The sequence below is a fragment of the Anolis carolinensis genome, chromosome 4, assembly GCF_035594765.1.
Source record: "Anolis carolinensis isolate JA03-04 chromosome 4, rAnoCar3.1.pri, whole genome shotgun sequence".
NCBI lineage: Eukaryota > Metazoa > Chordata > Lepidosauria > Squamata > Dactyloidae > Anolis > Anolis carolinensis.
The window spans coordinates 88937457-88953755 of NC_085844.1; the positions used below are offsets into that span (position 1 = coordinate 88937457).

The 16299-nt window shown below is 36.9% G+C and overlaps 1 long non-coding RNA gene across 1 annotated transcript; it reads left to right on the top strand.

Moving 5' to 3' along the window:
• Positions 1–7654: 7654 nt before the first annotated feature.
• LOC134298691 (uncharacterized) lies at positions 7655–9323 on the top strand. Its single transcript, XR_010005803.1, has 2 exons — positions 7655–7903; positions 9062–9323. It is a non-coding gene; the product is annotated as an uncharacterized LOC134298691 (long non-coding RNA).
• Positions 9324–16299: the final 6976 nt, after the last annotated feature.

Sequence of the window (16299 nt, forward strand, 5' to 3'; positions counted from 1 at the left end):
CAATATATCGTGATATTTTGGTGCTAAATTAGTAAATTCAGTAATTACAACATAACATTCCTGCGTATTGAACTACTTTTTCTGTCAAATTTGTTGTATAACATGATGTTTTGGTGCTTAATTTGTAAAATCATAACCTAATTTGATGTTTAATAGGCTTTTCCTTAATCCCTCCTTATTACCCAAGATATTCGCTTATCCAAGGTTCTGCCAACCCGTTTAGCTTGGATAAGTGAGACTCTACTGTATTAAACAAATTCTTAAATTTTTGCTCACAGAATGACCTAAAAATCAATCATGGGAAATTTAAAATTATGGGTATATATGAGACCAGGATAGAAGCTTTCAATATCTGGGACTGCTTTTCCATCACACTCTGTCCTGTTGCACTCACATATCTTCTATTTCCTTGAAAGCACAAGTAAGCAGGTCAGTCATTTTATATTTTAGCATTACTTAAGGGGATTGGTAAATACCATTGGCTATTTAAAAAAATTAATCCCAAGACAGCTACCGAGTTTCTGTACGCATCCAATATTTGGATTGGTGGCTCAACACCTAACATAGGCCCTCTTCCAGTTCTCCAGATATATGCCATCCTGTGTTCTGCTATCAGAATACAGGGGAATCTCCCTGTTAACAAAAGCTTGGTAATGGGCCCTTAAATATTGGCTTAAAGTCAGTGTTTTCAGACTGAGCTCAGGTCTGATTCACCATCTGGCCCAGGATGATTACATTAGCAACTGATTCAAACTTAACTCTTTAAAAAGCCTCTTCTATTGGCCTTTCTTTATCCCTCTTATCTCATCTTGGTTTTGACATGACACATAAATCTTTTAAACAAAGACTGTGGGACATAGCCTTCTGTGAGCTGCATTCTCACTCATATGTTTCTTGTTCCCCAAGCCCCCTGAGTATACACTCTATGCTGGGCCTCTCTACAAAGTAAATTATCTTAAGAATCTGACTGTGACCAAATATCTTTGCTCTTTCTTCAAGGCAAGGTACAATGTATTCCCATCTGAAGCACTTTGAGATAGGTTTGTGGGAGTCCTATAAAATGCAAAACTTTGTCCATGTAATAACAAGGATGTTGAATATATGTATCACATCATATTGTCCTGCCGTTTTTACAAGCAGGCAGCGTTCTTGCCCCGACCTTGCCCCTCTTCACAAACGATCAGCCACAACCACCACTCACAAAGAGTTTTATATATGCTGATGACCTTGGCCTCACAACACAAGCGAAAGATTTTGAAACAGTTGAAAGCAACTCACTAATGCCTTGAAAGATCTCTCCAGCTACTACAAAGAGAACCACCTGAAGCCTAACCCTGCCAAGACACAAGTGTGTGCTTTCCACCTACGTAACCGTGAAGCCAACAGGAAATTGAAAGTTACTTGGGAAGGCCAAGAGCTCGAACACTGTTTCCATCCTAAATACATTGGTGTCACCTTAGCTCGAACATTAACATATAGGAAACACTGCATGAACACCAAGCACAAAGTAGCTGCACGCAACAACATCCTGCGGAAACTGACTGGCAGCGCATGGGGTGCAGACCCACAAGTAATAAGAACATCAGCCCTGGCCTTGTCTTTCTCAACTGCTGAGTATGCCTGTCCTGTCTGGCAAAAGTCTGCCCATGCGAAGCAGGTGGACATAGCACTAAACGAAACATGCAGAATAATCACAGGATGCCTTAAACCTACACCTGTTGATAAACTCTACAAGTTAGCTGGCATTGCCCCTCCTGACGTGCGACGGGAAGTTGCTGCGAACAGTGAGAGAAATAAGGTCGAACACTGTGAAAGCCACCCACTGCATGACTATCAGCCTCCTCCCACCAGACTCAAATCAAGGAAGGGCTTCATGAGAACCACCACTCCTCTTGATGTTCCTCCAGCAACAGCAAGGGTGTCCCTCTGGGCAGCTAAACCTGGCAATTCTAACTGGATGGCCCCTCATGAGGGTCTTCCTCCAGGGACCAACCAAGAATGGGCAACTTGGAAGTCCCTGAACAGACTCAGAAGTGGAGTGGGCAGATCTAAAGACAACTTGACAAGGTGGCACTACCTAGAGGAATCCTCCACCTTGTGTGACTGTGGAGCAGAACAAACAACTCCGCATATGTATGCTTGCCCACAATGTCCTGCCTCATGCATGGAGGAGTTGTTGTTTAAAGCTACAGACAATGCGGTTGCTGTTGCCCGTTTTTGGTCTAAAACTATTTAGTTGCTTGTGATTTCCTTTTTTTCATCATTTTAAAATGTATTTGTTATGCAATGCTTTTGACACACACACACACACACACACACAAAAACAAGCAGGCTCAACTACATATTATTAACCCACTACTGAGAAATCTACCCAATAGATCAGTCCAATTCTATGTAAAGTTTTTACTAGGTGACAATTTCCCCCATGTGACCTTTGGCTGTTGCCAAGTTTCTCTCTGAGGTAGCCAGGACAAGACAACTTCCTGTATTAGACTCAGGTTGAAACTTGCCTTGTATCTATTTGCAGTTTTCTTTACCCTTGTAAAAATGCATCTTACATTGCACGTTGTCCTTCATTTAAATGGTCTTATCAGTTTATGAATCTGTTGGCAGTTGTGCACCTTTGACTGCTGGGCAAATTAGGTCATTGGACCATAATAAAGTTTGTATTGTAAATATCCTTGACTTTCATAATAAGTTTAGAATGAACACAGCAATTCAAAGTGAAAGTTTTATACAGACAGATTTTAAAAGGTATCTAAAATTAATCTGATGTTCCAGTAGTTAGAATAAGTTATAGAAAAACACCATGAGATCACTAAATTTTGTAAAAGTCCCAAATGATCTGTCCTATTTGTGTTGGCTATTCTGTATGTCACACTGCATATATTGTAAGGTGATGTGAAAGAAAATCAAAACAAATATCCCACACTATATTTCTATACTTTTCTTGACTCATCATCCTTTTAAGTATAAGTGACTTGTCTGAATTATTCAGTACTCAGCATTACAGATGGCTTTGATTTATTTTAGATGCCATTAATGTCTTAATACAGATTTAAAGATTCATGATCTCATGTTTTATTTACAATGTTTTTGTTGGTGTGGGACACTGACTGAAACAGCTTGCACTTCTCCTCTGTCAGCATAGCTGACAGGAAAATATACTTAAGTATTCCAGATGTTTTGAAAATCCAAAACTGTGATGCTGAGGTACCTGTGCATGGTCTGACAGACTGCATTCCTCCTTTTTTGGAGATCCCACACAAAGCCCCAAGAGGCGGAGCCTCCGGTGGCGTAGTGGACTAAAGCCTTGTGACTTGAAGGTTGGGTTGCTGACCTGAAGGCTGCCAGGTTCGAATCCCAGCCGGGGAGAGCGCGGATGAGCTCCCTCTATCAGCTCTAGCTCCATCCAGGGACATGAGAGAAACCTCCCACAAGGATGGTAAAAACATCAAAAAACATCTGGGCATCTCCTGGGCAACGTCCTTGCAGACGGCCAATTCTCTCACTTCAGAAGCGACTCAAGTTGCTCCTGACACGAAAAAAAAATCTAACTTGTAATCTGCTCTGAGTCCACTTCTGGGTGAGAAGGCGGGATATAAATGTTGTAAATAAGTAAATAATAAATAAATAAATGCACCTACATGATTAAGAAACTGCAAACATATCACCATATAAACTGAAAAGTGACCTGATATAGACCCTTCTAACATTGTTCAAATCACCTGTCTACTTCAATTACCTCACAGTGCCCACTGATTTTAGATATTTATTGAAGAAAAGGCAAGATGTAAAATGAAACCCTGCAAATTACCCAGAAAATTACACCAGACAAATGTAACATGAAGTCCATTAATATAAATGAAACAGGTAACATTGCATATCCTTCCATGTATAGAGAAAAATTGTGAGAAAACCCCCCGCAGAAAAGCACATTATTCCTTTAATGCTGGGGTCCCCAAACTAAGGCCCGGGGGCCGGATGCGGCCCTTCGGGGTCATTTACCTGGCCCCCGCCCTCAGTTTTATAATATAATATATTGTATATACATATAATATTGATAATAATATTATAATGTAATACAATATAACACTAATAATACCATATAATATTATTAATTATATATTCTATATTACATATAATATTGCTAATAATATTACAGTATAGTGGTATAGTTCAATATAGTAATATTTAATGCTAATATTGTGCTATGCTAATAATATAATATATTGTATGTACATATAATATTGATAATTATATTATAATGTAATACAATATAACACTAATAATACCATATAATATTATTAATTATATATTCTATATTACATATAATATTGCTAATAATATTACAGTATAGTGGTATAGTTCAATATAGTAACATATAATGCTAATATTGTGCTATGCTAATAATATAATATATTGTATGTACATATAATATTGATAATTATAATGTAATACAATATAACACTAATAATACCATATAATATTATTAATTATATATTCTATATTACATATAATATTGCTAATAATATTACAGTATAGTGGTATAGTTCAATATAGTAATATGTAATGCTAATATTGTGCTATGCTAATAATATAATATATTGTATGTACATATAATTTGTAAGTCACTCTGAGTCCCCTTTGGGGCGAGAAGGGTGTGATACAAATGTAGTAAATAAATGCAGTAAATAAATAAATAATAAATAAATATATTTTAGACTTAGGCTTGCCCAAAGTCTGAAATGTCTTGAAGGCACACAACAACAACAACAACAACAACAATAATCCTAATTAACTTGACTATCTCATTGGCCAGAAGCAGGAGCACACTTCCCATTGAAATCCTGATAAATGTATGTTGGTTAAAATTGTTTTCATTTTTAAATATTGTATTTTTCTTTCATTGTTGTTGTTGTTGTTGTTGTTGTTTTTGCACTACAAATAAGACATGTGCAGTGTGCATCGGAATTTGTTCGTATTTTTTTTTTCAAATGATAATCCGGCCCCTCAACAGTCTGAAGGAGTGTGGACTGGCCCTCGGCTTAAAAAGTTTGAGGACCCCTGCTTTAATGTATACCTAGAGGGTTGCTGATTTTATGTTTAATATCAGAGGGTTAATTTTCCAATTATATCTCACCTACTAGACCGTCATGTACAAAGATTACCATAGAGGGCTGCTTCCAGCAAAGTTCATGACTTCCTAATGAGTTAAGTCTGATCATGAGAAGATGTACAAATGAGACTTTGGAGGAAAAACCCATTTCAAAAAATCCTGCTCTCAGAAGAAAAATTAGCCTTCAAAAAGCCAATGGATAACTTAATCAAAACCCAGGTCCTTGACTCTTTGTCACAGCTATTTGGAAAAAAAAATCACAAAATTATACTGATTCCCCCCATTGCAAAGTGCATGTACTCTATTTACCCTTTTTTATAGGCTAGAAACCTATATCATCTGGAAGTGTTTATGATGAGAATTGTGCTAACTAGGTTTGGAAAAATAGTCAGTTCCACCCTTTTTCACATTTAATTTTTAAAGAGCCTCCAATTATTTAGATGTTCAAGTTCTGATGCCTCCTTCAAAGCAAAATTATTTATATGTTTTATTGTACCAATGAAGTACAATACGATATGATACTTGGCCACTTAGGATTGGTGTAGAGCTAGATCAGTTCTGTGGCAGCCAAATGCTGCACAGAGCTTATCCAGGGTAACACAAACCTAGGGCACCTTTAAACATCCTTCTCCAACTTTAGCCAAAGTTGGGGTAAAGTCTAAATTCTGCCACAGAATTCAGACTATTCCCTAACTTTGGACCTATGGAAAAGGTTGCTCTGCTTCTGAAATTGAACTAGTCGCAACTGTCCCTGCTTCCACCTTGGCAAACTAGGGACACCAGATGGCAGCCCCCCCCCCCCAATATCCTGGTGGTCTCCAGCCACAATATAGATACTATTGTGTCGGCAGGTTTTTGAGTAATCATATTGGACTACCGCCAATTTCTGAGCCTGAATATATTACACAAGATTTCCCTAGCCTAAAATGATACATTTTAATATATTGGGTTTATGGTTCCCATCCCCTTGATCTGGTCATGTAAGTGTGATTTATTGTTATAATTGTATTATTTTACTTTGTTTAATAATGTGTATTATGTTGTTATGTAATGTTTGTGTTGCTTTTATGACTGTAAACTGCCCTGAGTCCCATCTGGGAGATAGGGCGGTATATAAATAAAGTTTTATTTATTATTTATTATATTTGCTGACTCTCATATGCAGTGATGTTGGCTGGGGCAATGGGCACTGACATGAGGAAGAAGAGGAGAGGAGATTTCTTCTCTCACCCTCCCTACAGGTTGGACCTGTATTGTGGTTAAAGACTACCACAACACGGAGGAAGGGCGGGAAGTGCCAAATTATGTTTGGGTCCAATGAGTTGTCTGTACTCATTTTCACCTCTACAACAACTGGGGGATTCTCTGTTTGGTCCATATCCCAAGTATTGGTCAGTGTAGATCCTCCCCATGTTATACCTATCTAAGTTGTTAAAGGAGACTAGTTCTTACTTGTAACAAACACAGAAAACAAAAAGGCCTTTTTACAATAACATTGCTGAATGCACACAAAAGAAAATCTATTTATTTAGAGTTGAAATATGTAATTATGCTGAGAGCACAACTACATTATCAGTGTTATGCAACCAAAATATGTTGAAGAAATTAAAATTATAGATAATTGTTGTGGATGTTTGGTTTGCTTATAATCATTGTGGCAATCCAAACTCCATACTGAAAAGTATTTACCATATAACATCCTATTAACTCCCATTCCTTCCTCTATTAGACATTAAATTGTAAAATTTAAAAAAATGATCAGAACATAGAATGAGCAGTGTAATTTCCGTGATATATTATTTTGATATTTGAAAAGGCTTATTTAAAAGCATGCCTTACAGCTGCCATTTTGAACTAGAGTTTGGAAACAGAATTCTCCCCAAAACACACAGTAGGGTTTTTTAAATATTATTAGTTATATTGAAATATTTGGTTGGAAAAATTTAAACATTGGACCCTAACTCTAATTGCTAGTTTGAACTAGAGTAAGCTCATATAATTATTTGCTGACTGGTGAAACCAACCTTTAGATAAATCCTAATCTACTCGAGTTGAGATTAGTAATTGTAGTTCAGTTCAAGACTTTCTATAATTGATGCCCTCCTTACTGACTGAATTTTTAAAATAAAATCCCATTCGTTTTATTGAAAGATTCCTGTATAATTGCTGGCTTTTTCTAAAATAACATCTAGAATAGGATTGCTCATTGAACATAATTGCAAGTCAATAATATTTTGCAGAACTTCCCACTCATCTATGCTTTTGCTTCATTACAAAAGCTATAAAAGTTCAAGCCACACTTCCCATTTGCCAAATGAACACAAGAGGACACATGTTTAAATTGATAGATAGATATTATTGTAAATGTATGACTGATGTTTCAGTACTGTGAAAATCCAGGAGTTTAGAGCTGCACAGCAAGGTATACATTTACAGTTTGTCGACACTGGCCTAAAAACCAAGATTCATTGAATCCACCATTGTCTATCCTCATTACAGTGACTTACAGTGAATTTCCAGGATTGTCCCACTTTAGGAAAAGTTGTGAGGTACTCTGGAGTTTTCTGGAATATCTCAGGGCTTTGCAGCACTCTGAGCACTGAATGAAGTTGATTGACACCCCCCCCCTTTCTTAATGATCACATAGGAGCCCCATTCTGACATCAGAAGATGTGGTAGATGATGATCTGATAGATGTAGCCAGGGAATGACCATAGTGACTTGGAGGACAAGGTGGAAGCTCAACAGGATGAAAGCAGCTTCAGTCTGTTCGGATACCAGCAGGTTGGTTCAGGCAGATTTACAATGGACCAACTTCCTAGTGTACAGCCTCAGGAAACCTAAATCTGAAGAAACAGCTCCTATTTTTCCCTTCCCAAATTGTTCTAAGAAAAGGTGACAAAATGAGGCAAGAGAAATTGAAATGTATGGCTTCAACAGAAAGCTTTAAGGCCTATTGTCAGTTTTACGATAACGTTGTATTGTTTTGAGGAGTCTCAGCTTATGTTTTTGTCTGAAAAATAGTTTTGGAAGAAGTTTTTATTGTTCACTTTTACCACATAGTTTGTATTTCCAAAGTAACTGAAAAGGCCTTTTTTTAGATTTTAGAAACTAGACTTCAAGCCCAGAAACTGAATAGTTGTACCTTAAGATAAATGCATATCAGTGCCACAGATTCATGTCTGCTGTTCGTATAAACACACATACATTGTTTTGCATTTGGCTATTTCCTTTTTGGGATCTTAGAATTTAGCTTTGTACTATTCTGAATCTGTTTCTCTACCCATGTATCCTTACCACAGCACTTGATCATTTTTCATCTGATTTTTAAAACTTTCATCCCCAAAGAATCTGCATCAATTTGTAAGGCCCTGGCAAATGGAGAATGTGTATAAATTAAACATCTGCAAAAGGAATGTCAGCTTTGAAGTGACTTTAGTCATTTCTTACATGGATGGCTTTTTCATTATTATTGTTTATGTGTGTGCTGTGCATCCCTTATTACTACTCTTTGTGTAGATGTCAGCACAGAATGATAATAAGGTGATAAAACTTGTTGAGATATTCCCTTGTCATCAACCTCCATTCTATTATTATAACTATTATCCAAATACTGTTTTATCTTTTTAAAAACTAAATGGTGGAAAATACAGATTTAGAAAGATCAGAGGACAGGCACTCGGAAAAAGAAGTAAGAGCTTATTTTGTTTAATGTGTAATGTCACATAACTTGCCATTTTAACAGAAACCTCTCTTCTGGGAAGAAGGGTTTTAATGATGGGGATTTGTAAAGGAATTGTCACTAATCTGTGCATAAATTCTTGTTTTCTGAGGTCAAAGTTATTACTCTTTGTAACCAATACTTTTACCTACTCTTCTTTTTCCTTCTTGTTTTAACTGTCAAATCCCACCCAGGACTTTCTTTTCCCTTCTCTCTGGCAGGTTCTTTTCGAAAATTCTCCTTTCTTCTTGTGTCAAATCCCCTCCTGATGGAAAATGGGTGACATGGGGAAACAAAGGAAATCTCTGAGGACAACCAACAGAGAGGAAGCAGAAGAAAGTTCTGGATGATATTTGACAGCTTAAAAGGAAAAGACATCAATATTGAGAATGGAAAACAACCAAGGCATAAATCAGATTTGTAAAACTGTAAATCTTTCTGTTTTGCATCAATCTGTATCCATAAACTGCTGGTGAAAATTAATTTGTAGATACAATTAATTTGTAGATTCACTCCTTTTGGGTGAAACATCTCCTTTTAAGAAACAAAACTCACAATTGTTTGTATTTTATACTTTGAAATATTTTATTTTATGGTATAAAACACACTACAACTTCAGAAATATACTAAATTTTGAGTGGAAATTGCTTTGGGAGCCACAATAATTTTCAGAAGCATTATTCGGGTACATCCATATCAGGGAAAAATGCAAATATATTTTAACCCATCCTTTAAACTTCTGGGTAGATTATCATGATTTTGCTTCTTAAAATACTTTGCAGACATGCAGGAATAAATGCAATTCATTGTCCAGTGCCCTATTATTCTCTGACTATTGATGCCTTTTCTTCAGCTGTCTCTTTTATCCATATCCCATTGCAAATTTATTTTTCCTTATCTGACACAAACATTAATTGGTGTAAATTGCATAGCTTTCCCAAACTCATGTTCTCTAAAAGTGAGTCATGGATATTTCCACTCTACTTCTCAATGGGTGCATGTGACAGTTTTTGTTAGAAAAATGACAGATCCCAATATTGGAAGTAACTAGTTTCAATTCAAAGGTTTGATTTGTATTTTTAAAAAGATATAATATTTGTAACAAGGCACAACCTAATGAACTTCCGGAATGGGTGCTGCTCTAATGACTCTTCTTCATTAGTCCTCAGTTGCGACTAGAAATAAATATGATGCATACCCATCCCTCAAAAATGTGGTGACATCGTTCTAGCTTGTTGAGAGACTGTTTGATTATGTGGGATAATGTTTCTCATTCTGAATTAGGAATATTTAAGAAATGTCTTTCACGCCTACAGCTGCAGAGTCGCGTGTAGCTATGAGTAGATTTTAGTTGTTAGAAAAAGAACAAGAAAGGATCACAAGGAATGAGGGAGAAAAGAAGGGTAACAGAAGGAATTCATCCATGTTGTGATGCCTCATGGGCCTTGTAGTCCTGTTCCTAGCACTATCGTGGCAGATGAAGATGAAAACATGGGGTTTTCGCCGGTTCAACAAGAGCCGGAGTCCCTTCACCTGCCGGATGTTGATGTTTGCCCTCAAGAATTCAGTAAAACAGGCCTTGGGCATTACTCCCCTCCGTTTCCCAGGAAGGAATCTTACTCTAGAGACAGAGGAGTCAGAGAAGCAAATCGGAGGAGTTTACAGATCGCTGCCAAACAACAGGCTGATTAGGCCTGCTTCCCTTGGGAAATTCTAAGGAGTCATGCATCTGGACAGAGTTGGGTTTCGCTTCTCGTTCTCTAGGGAAAGAGATTGTTGGCGGGAAAACGAGACCCAATATAGGTGTTTGGCGCGAGAGATTCTTTGCGGAGTCAACAGATCAGCTTCAGGAGTAAGATCGTGTGTGGACTTCGTAACCCCAGTTCCTTGCCTCCCGGATCAAGAATCCAAGCGCTGCCTTGCCTTGCTGTTTAACCACGGACCCTGTTCCACGCTTCACGTTTTGCCTTGTTTCTAGTCACGGACCTAGTCAAGAACCAAGTTTATTTCCAGCCTTGTTGTCAAGCTTCATTGGACTTCTAAGACTCTAACATTTCCCCTCACTATTGCTTGGCAAAAGTGTGTGTTTCGGTCAAGTGGATTAAAACTTTGAACTCTAATATCATTTATTGGACATTGCATTTTTGGACTATATTTGACCTCATTTGAAAGGTCTGCTTCTGAACTATATTCTTCGCTTGTTTTTATTGCTTTTCTATATTTTCTTAATAAAGATATTAGATAGAGACTGGCCTCCATGTATGGTTCTTGGTGCCCAGCTGACAGAGGTCTGACACATGTACATGGAACGCTATGTCTGCAGCAGTTTTATTACATCTGTATTCAGTTATGGATGCCATAATGTTACTATGTAGAGGAGTTAGCATAGTTACCACAGTGCACAATGAGCACCTTGTGGACATTGGCTGTTTCTAAAGCACATCAGCCACAGATTGCCAAAGAATCACATCCCACATAGGAAACCTCTAAGGAATGGGGTGTAGTGCTTCACAAATTTCATCATTGAAGGAAGCAAGAAATAACTTTACTGTTATCTTCTTGCTGCAAGGAACTCTAGGAAAACTATTGACAATTTGAGACTTGTCCTGTGAAATATTGACATATTTTTGCATAGAAAAAAGTATTTTTGTTCAAGAAATAGCATTTTCTGTGCAGATAATAATATTTCTGTATACAAATATTGTTTTATGTGCAGAAAATGCTGTATTTCATGCCGATCTGGCACCAAATTCACACATTCTTCATAAAATTCACAACACACTGTACAGAAAATAGTATTTTGGTGTTGAGATATAAAATCTTGCAATTTATTTATGTATTTATTTATAGTATTTATATTCCATACTTCTCCCCCTGAAGGGGACTCAGGGTGGATCACATTGCACATATAAGGCAAACATTCAATGCCATAACATAGAACAGAGACGGAGACAGACACAGGCACAAGCGGGCCTCGAACTCATGACCTCTTGGTCAGAGTGATTTGTTGCAGCTGACTGCTAATCACCCTGCGCCACAGCCCAGCCTATAGCATATAGACAATAGCTTAGCATTACTATTTTCTGCACAGAAAATGCTGTTCTGTGTGCAAAAAAGTGTGAATTTTATGCAAAATACATTTCAAAGTTTTAAGATTCTTATAAGGGCCAAATTCTCATCAGGGTTTCCTGGTGAATCACTTTTTTCAATTATAATTCCCGATATTCTTTCCACCCTTTTCCCTTTCACCCAGCTAGCTTGCATATTTGAGAGAACTGGAAATACTTACCTGGCTCATCCACGATGGATAACACAGTGAGTAATATAATTGACAACATGCTGTAACACTATTCACTTCAGCAATGGCAATGATATTGTAATGCTTTTCATCACAATTGAACAAGTAGTAAAATTGATTTTTTAAAAGTTTCTTTGAAGGCTCTCAACCCAATCCTACCATAGAGCAACCTAGTAATCAGTCTCCTCTCTATATCTCCAGTTAGTAAGTTCGTTGTGCTATATGTCAATAAAGCAAATTTTCCAGAATAGGTTTCTTTCTTATAGGGCAATCAAGCCATCCACACATTTTGCACCACAACCCCCCCCCCAACACACACACATACACACTATTTAATTTGTCTTTTCCTTTCAGCTGGCACCCAGCATTTCATAGATAAATGTTGTTAGTTAGTATCCATTTGGTGGACCCCTCTTTTGTGGATGGCCATGCCTTACTAGCTTGTAGGGGAGGAATTGGGGGTTCTATTTCTTCAAATTCAAGTATTTTCCAACCATGTGCTTCCTTTCTCTTAAAATAAAGTATAACATGTATAGGGTGGGTGTTTTTTTTAAATCCAAAATGCTTAGAACCAGAGAACTCTTTGGATTTTGGATTCTTTTAAATGTAAGAATACCCGTTTTTTCATACTGAGACATCTTTGGCATGGGACCAAATTCATTAAATTCATATATATTTCATGTACACCTTATACATATGGTCTAAAGGAGGCCTGTACAACATGCATCCCGGGGGACGGATGTGGCCCACACAAGGAATTGGTGCAGCCCACAGAGGGACAAAGCAGAAAAACAACCACCACTCTCAATTCTATGCTCCTGGCACACAAAGCATTCAGGGCTTCCTCCCGTCTCCCCATCCTCTTGACATGACACCTCCAGAAAGAGAAAGGAGGGGGGAAAATACTAACTGGAAGGTCTGGACTCCACATCTGTATCTAGTTTCTCTGTGTCTCTGTCTCTTTGTCTCTGTCTGTCTCTCTCTGGAGAGAGGGGATGGAGAGATGGGAAGAAGCCCTCAATGCCAGTAACAGGAGATGGCAATGGCTGTCCTTAGTTCCTGGCACACAGGGATTTTTCCTCCTGTCTCCTCCCCCCTTGCTGTTATGCCTTTAGAAAGAGGGAAGCTAGCTGGAGTGCCTGGACTTTGAATAATAGCACACACCCACACACATACAAATACATATACACACCGAGAAGTCAGATCCTAGATTTAGAGTCCAATGAAGGGTCACTTTAGGGTTGCCCTGAGTTGGAAACAACTTGAAAGCACACAACAATAATCCTAATTAATAGTTAATTATACCTATTCTTAGAAAGTGTGGTGCCAAAAACCTACCTACAACCCCAAGAGAAGAAGAAAAAGCCCTTTTAATTTTTCTCTTCTCCTTACTACTGTCAGGCTGTGCAGATCTGGCCTAAAGGTAATATACTTTTTAATAATTTTGTACATGAAATAAAGTCTAAGTATATTGAACAATTGGAAAGTAAAGATGTCATTATCTCATCAACCCACGTGGACAATTTTGGATTTTGAAGTATTCAAAATTACAAATACAGAAGTTCAATCTGTATGTTTAAATAAATAACCTTTTTTCTTTTAACATCTCTCCCCCAATCTATTTTTGCCATGCATTGTGAGAATAGATTTTTTTCAGAAATAAAAAATCAGGTTTTTAATATATTGTTTAAAGAGAAAATTTTATCTGAAATATATTTTGGCCACTTGGCTTTTGTTCGAATTTCCAAATGCTGTTTTCATATATTTACACAAAATAATTGGAAATGGCATCATGCGGTTCTTTTTTTAGCTATGGCTTGTACTTTTATTATACTTTTTCTTAACCATGTCTACAGCATCAAATGAAGTTATTCAACCCAATAGATAATAAAAGTCAAAACTAGATTGATAAAATTTTAATTTCCTGTCCTTAAATTAGAAAACCTGTTATGTTTGTATGGATTTAAAAAAGAAATTTTACTCTCAGGAATGGACTTTTTGTACATCATTATTATATTTTATCATTGCAGTATAGGTACAGCTCAGATGTGAGACAAATTTATCAAATCACATAGATGGGGTTGCTTTTCTTGTTTGGGGTCATCAAGGGTAATAATACTGAAACTTTCAAGCAATGTGGCTTACCTAAAAATACCAGCAATTTTCCCACTTTGCAGTGGTGAGGATGGAAAGAATGAGAATAGGAGGAAACTATTAGTTGGTGATACTTTAGCAAATAGAAATGGATTTTTTTTAAAGCTAGCATCTGAGTTTGGCATTATTTCTATAATCATTATCATTATAATCACCAACATCATTTATTTATGTAGAGCCATAACTGTACATGGTGGTTTACAAGCAAAAGAACAACAGAACAGTTCCCTGCCCTCAGGCTTACAATCTGATTCATACATGCAACAAAATGGAATAGCAGTATAGGAGTGGATTATGTCAGTCAGATACTGCCTCTTCTTCTCTTTATCTGAGGCCACAGCAATGCCATTTTGAATAAAGAAAGGACCTTTCATCTGTTTCTGGGCTTAGATGTGCATAATGATGTTTGCTTTATTTTATGGATAACAAAAATTGCTATCACTATTGAAGTTTCTGCTGTGCTTTGGTCCTAGAACCTCCCACTTCCACTCCCACCCCCATGATATCAAAATATATGGATCCTCGAGTCCCATTATATACCATGGTGTAGTAAAATGATATTGCTTTTATGAAATTGTGACATAAAGATTTGCTTTTGGGATCTTTTTTTTTTTTGGGGGGGGGGGATATTTTTAACTTATGGATGGTTGAATCTTTATATGCAGAGCCTGTGGGTATGGAAGGCTATCTATATAAGAAGTACAAGTATCCAATAATGTACAGTAGAATCTCACTTATCCAACATAAACGGGCTGGCAGAACGTTGGATAAGCAAATATGTTGGATAATAAGGAGAGATTAAGAAAAAGCCTATTAAACATCAAAATAGGTTATGATTTTACAAATTAAGCACAAAAACATTATGTAATACAACAAATTTGACAGAAAAAGTAGTTCATTACACATTAATGTTATGTAGTAATTACTGTATTTACGAATTTAGCACCAAAATATCACAATGCATTGAAAACATTGACAACAAAAATGTGTTGGATAATCCCGAATGTTGAATAAGTGAGACTCTACTGTATATGGATCTTTGCAGCACTGGGGTGTGTAATATGATGAAATAATCTATCAATTTCTTATCCAACATTTCATGGATTCTTCATTTTTTTAAAATTCTATGTTCCTGTACTACTTCTTTTACTAGTCACTTCCTCTCAGCTTCATCTGTCCTTACTATGAATATAGAATTAAGTTCAGTATGTTATCGAGCCACCACACCCTCCTCCCAAATTAATTTGGAGCTTTGGAAGATTCATGCAAAGTTATATGATATGATTTTATTTTTATTTCTTATACCTTTATTGCATTATCAAACTTTCACTACTCCAGAGCAGTTGAAAGACCCAGGAGGACGTAGCAGCAACTGTACCACAAACCCTTTAATAAATGTATTAAATACATTTTTGTGGATGCTGTATTAATTAATATTGTATGAAACTAAATCAAATGTAGTGTGAAGGCATCTAGTCACCCAGTCCCCTCTATTTACATAAACGCCTGGGAACAGAGTTTGCTGAGCTATCAGGAAATACCCCTCCAGCAATCTCCCAAGCCTGGAAATGTAATCCCTTTTATGTGTATGTAAGACAGGTAATCCCTTTATCAGTAGGACTGTATTTTGCACTGTATACCTGGCTAGATGAGCCTAGAGGATTATGGTTCCCACAGAAGAAAAGCTAAGCAGTAATAAATAAATCAGCCTTTTGAATGGGTAGCTGAGCCACTGGATAACTGGCATTATCACCTTTTGTTTTCCATGCTCTTCACTGTTGTTTTATCCTAGACTAGACATTAAGAGATCATCTGCATAACCACATCATCATCACCTTCAGTTTCATGCCTCTCACAGGGGCATCTCTCACTTAGTGCACTTTGATCAGCCCATCCTTATGTTTTATTGCTGCATTTTAACTTTGTCTTATTAATGGTTTGATTTTAATCGTATGTTTTAATTTTCATTCGTGTGTTTTCGGTATTTGATGTTTTATGTATGCATAC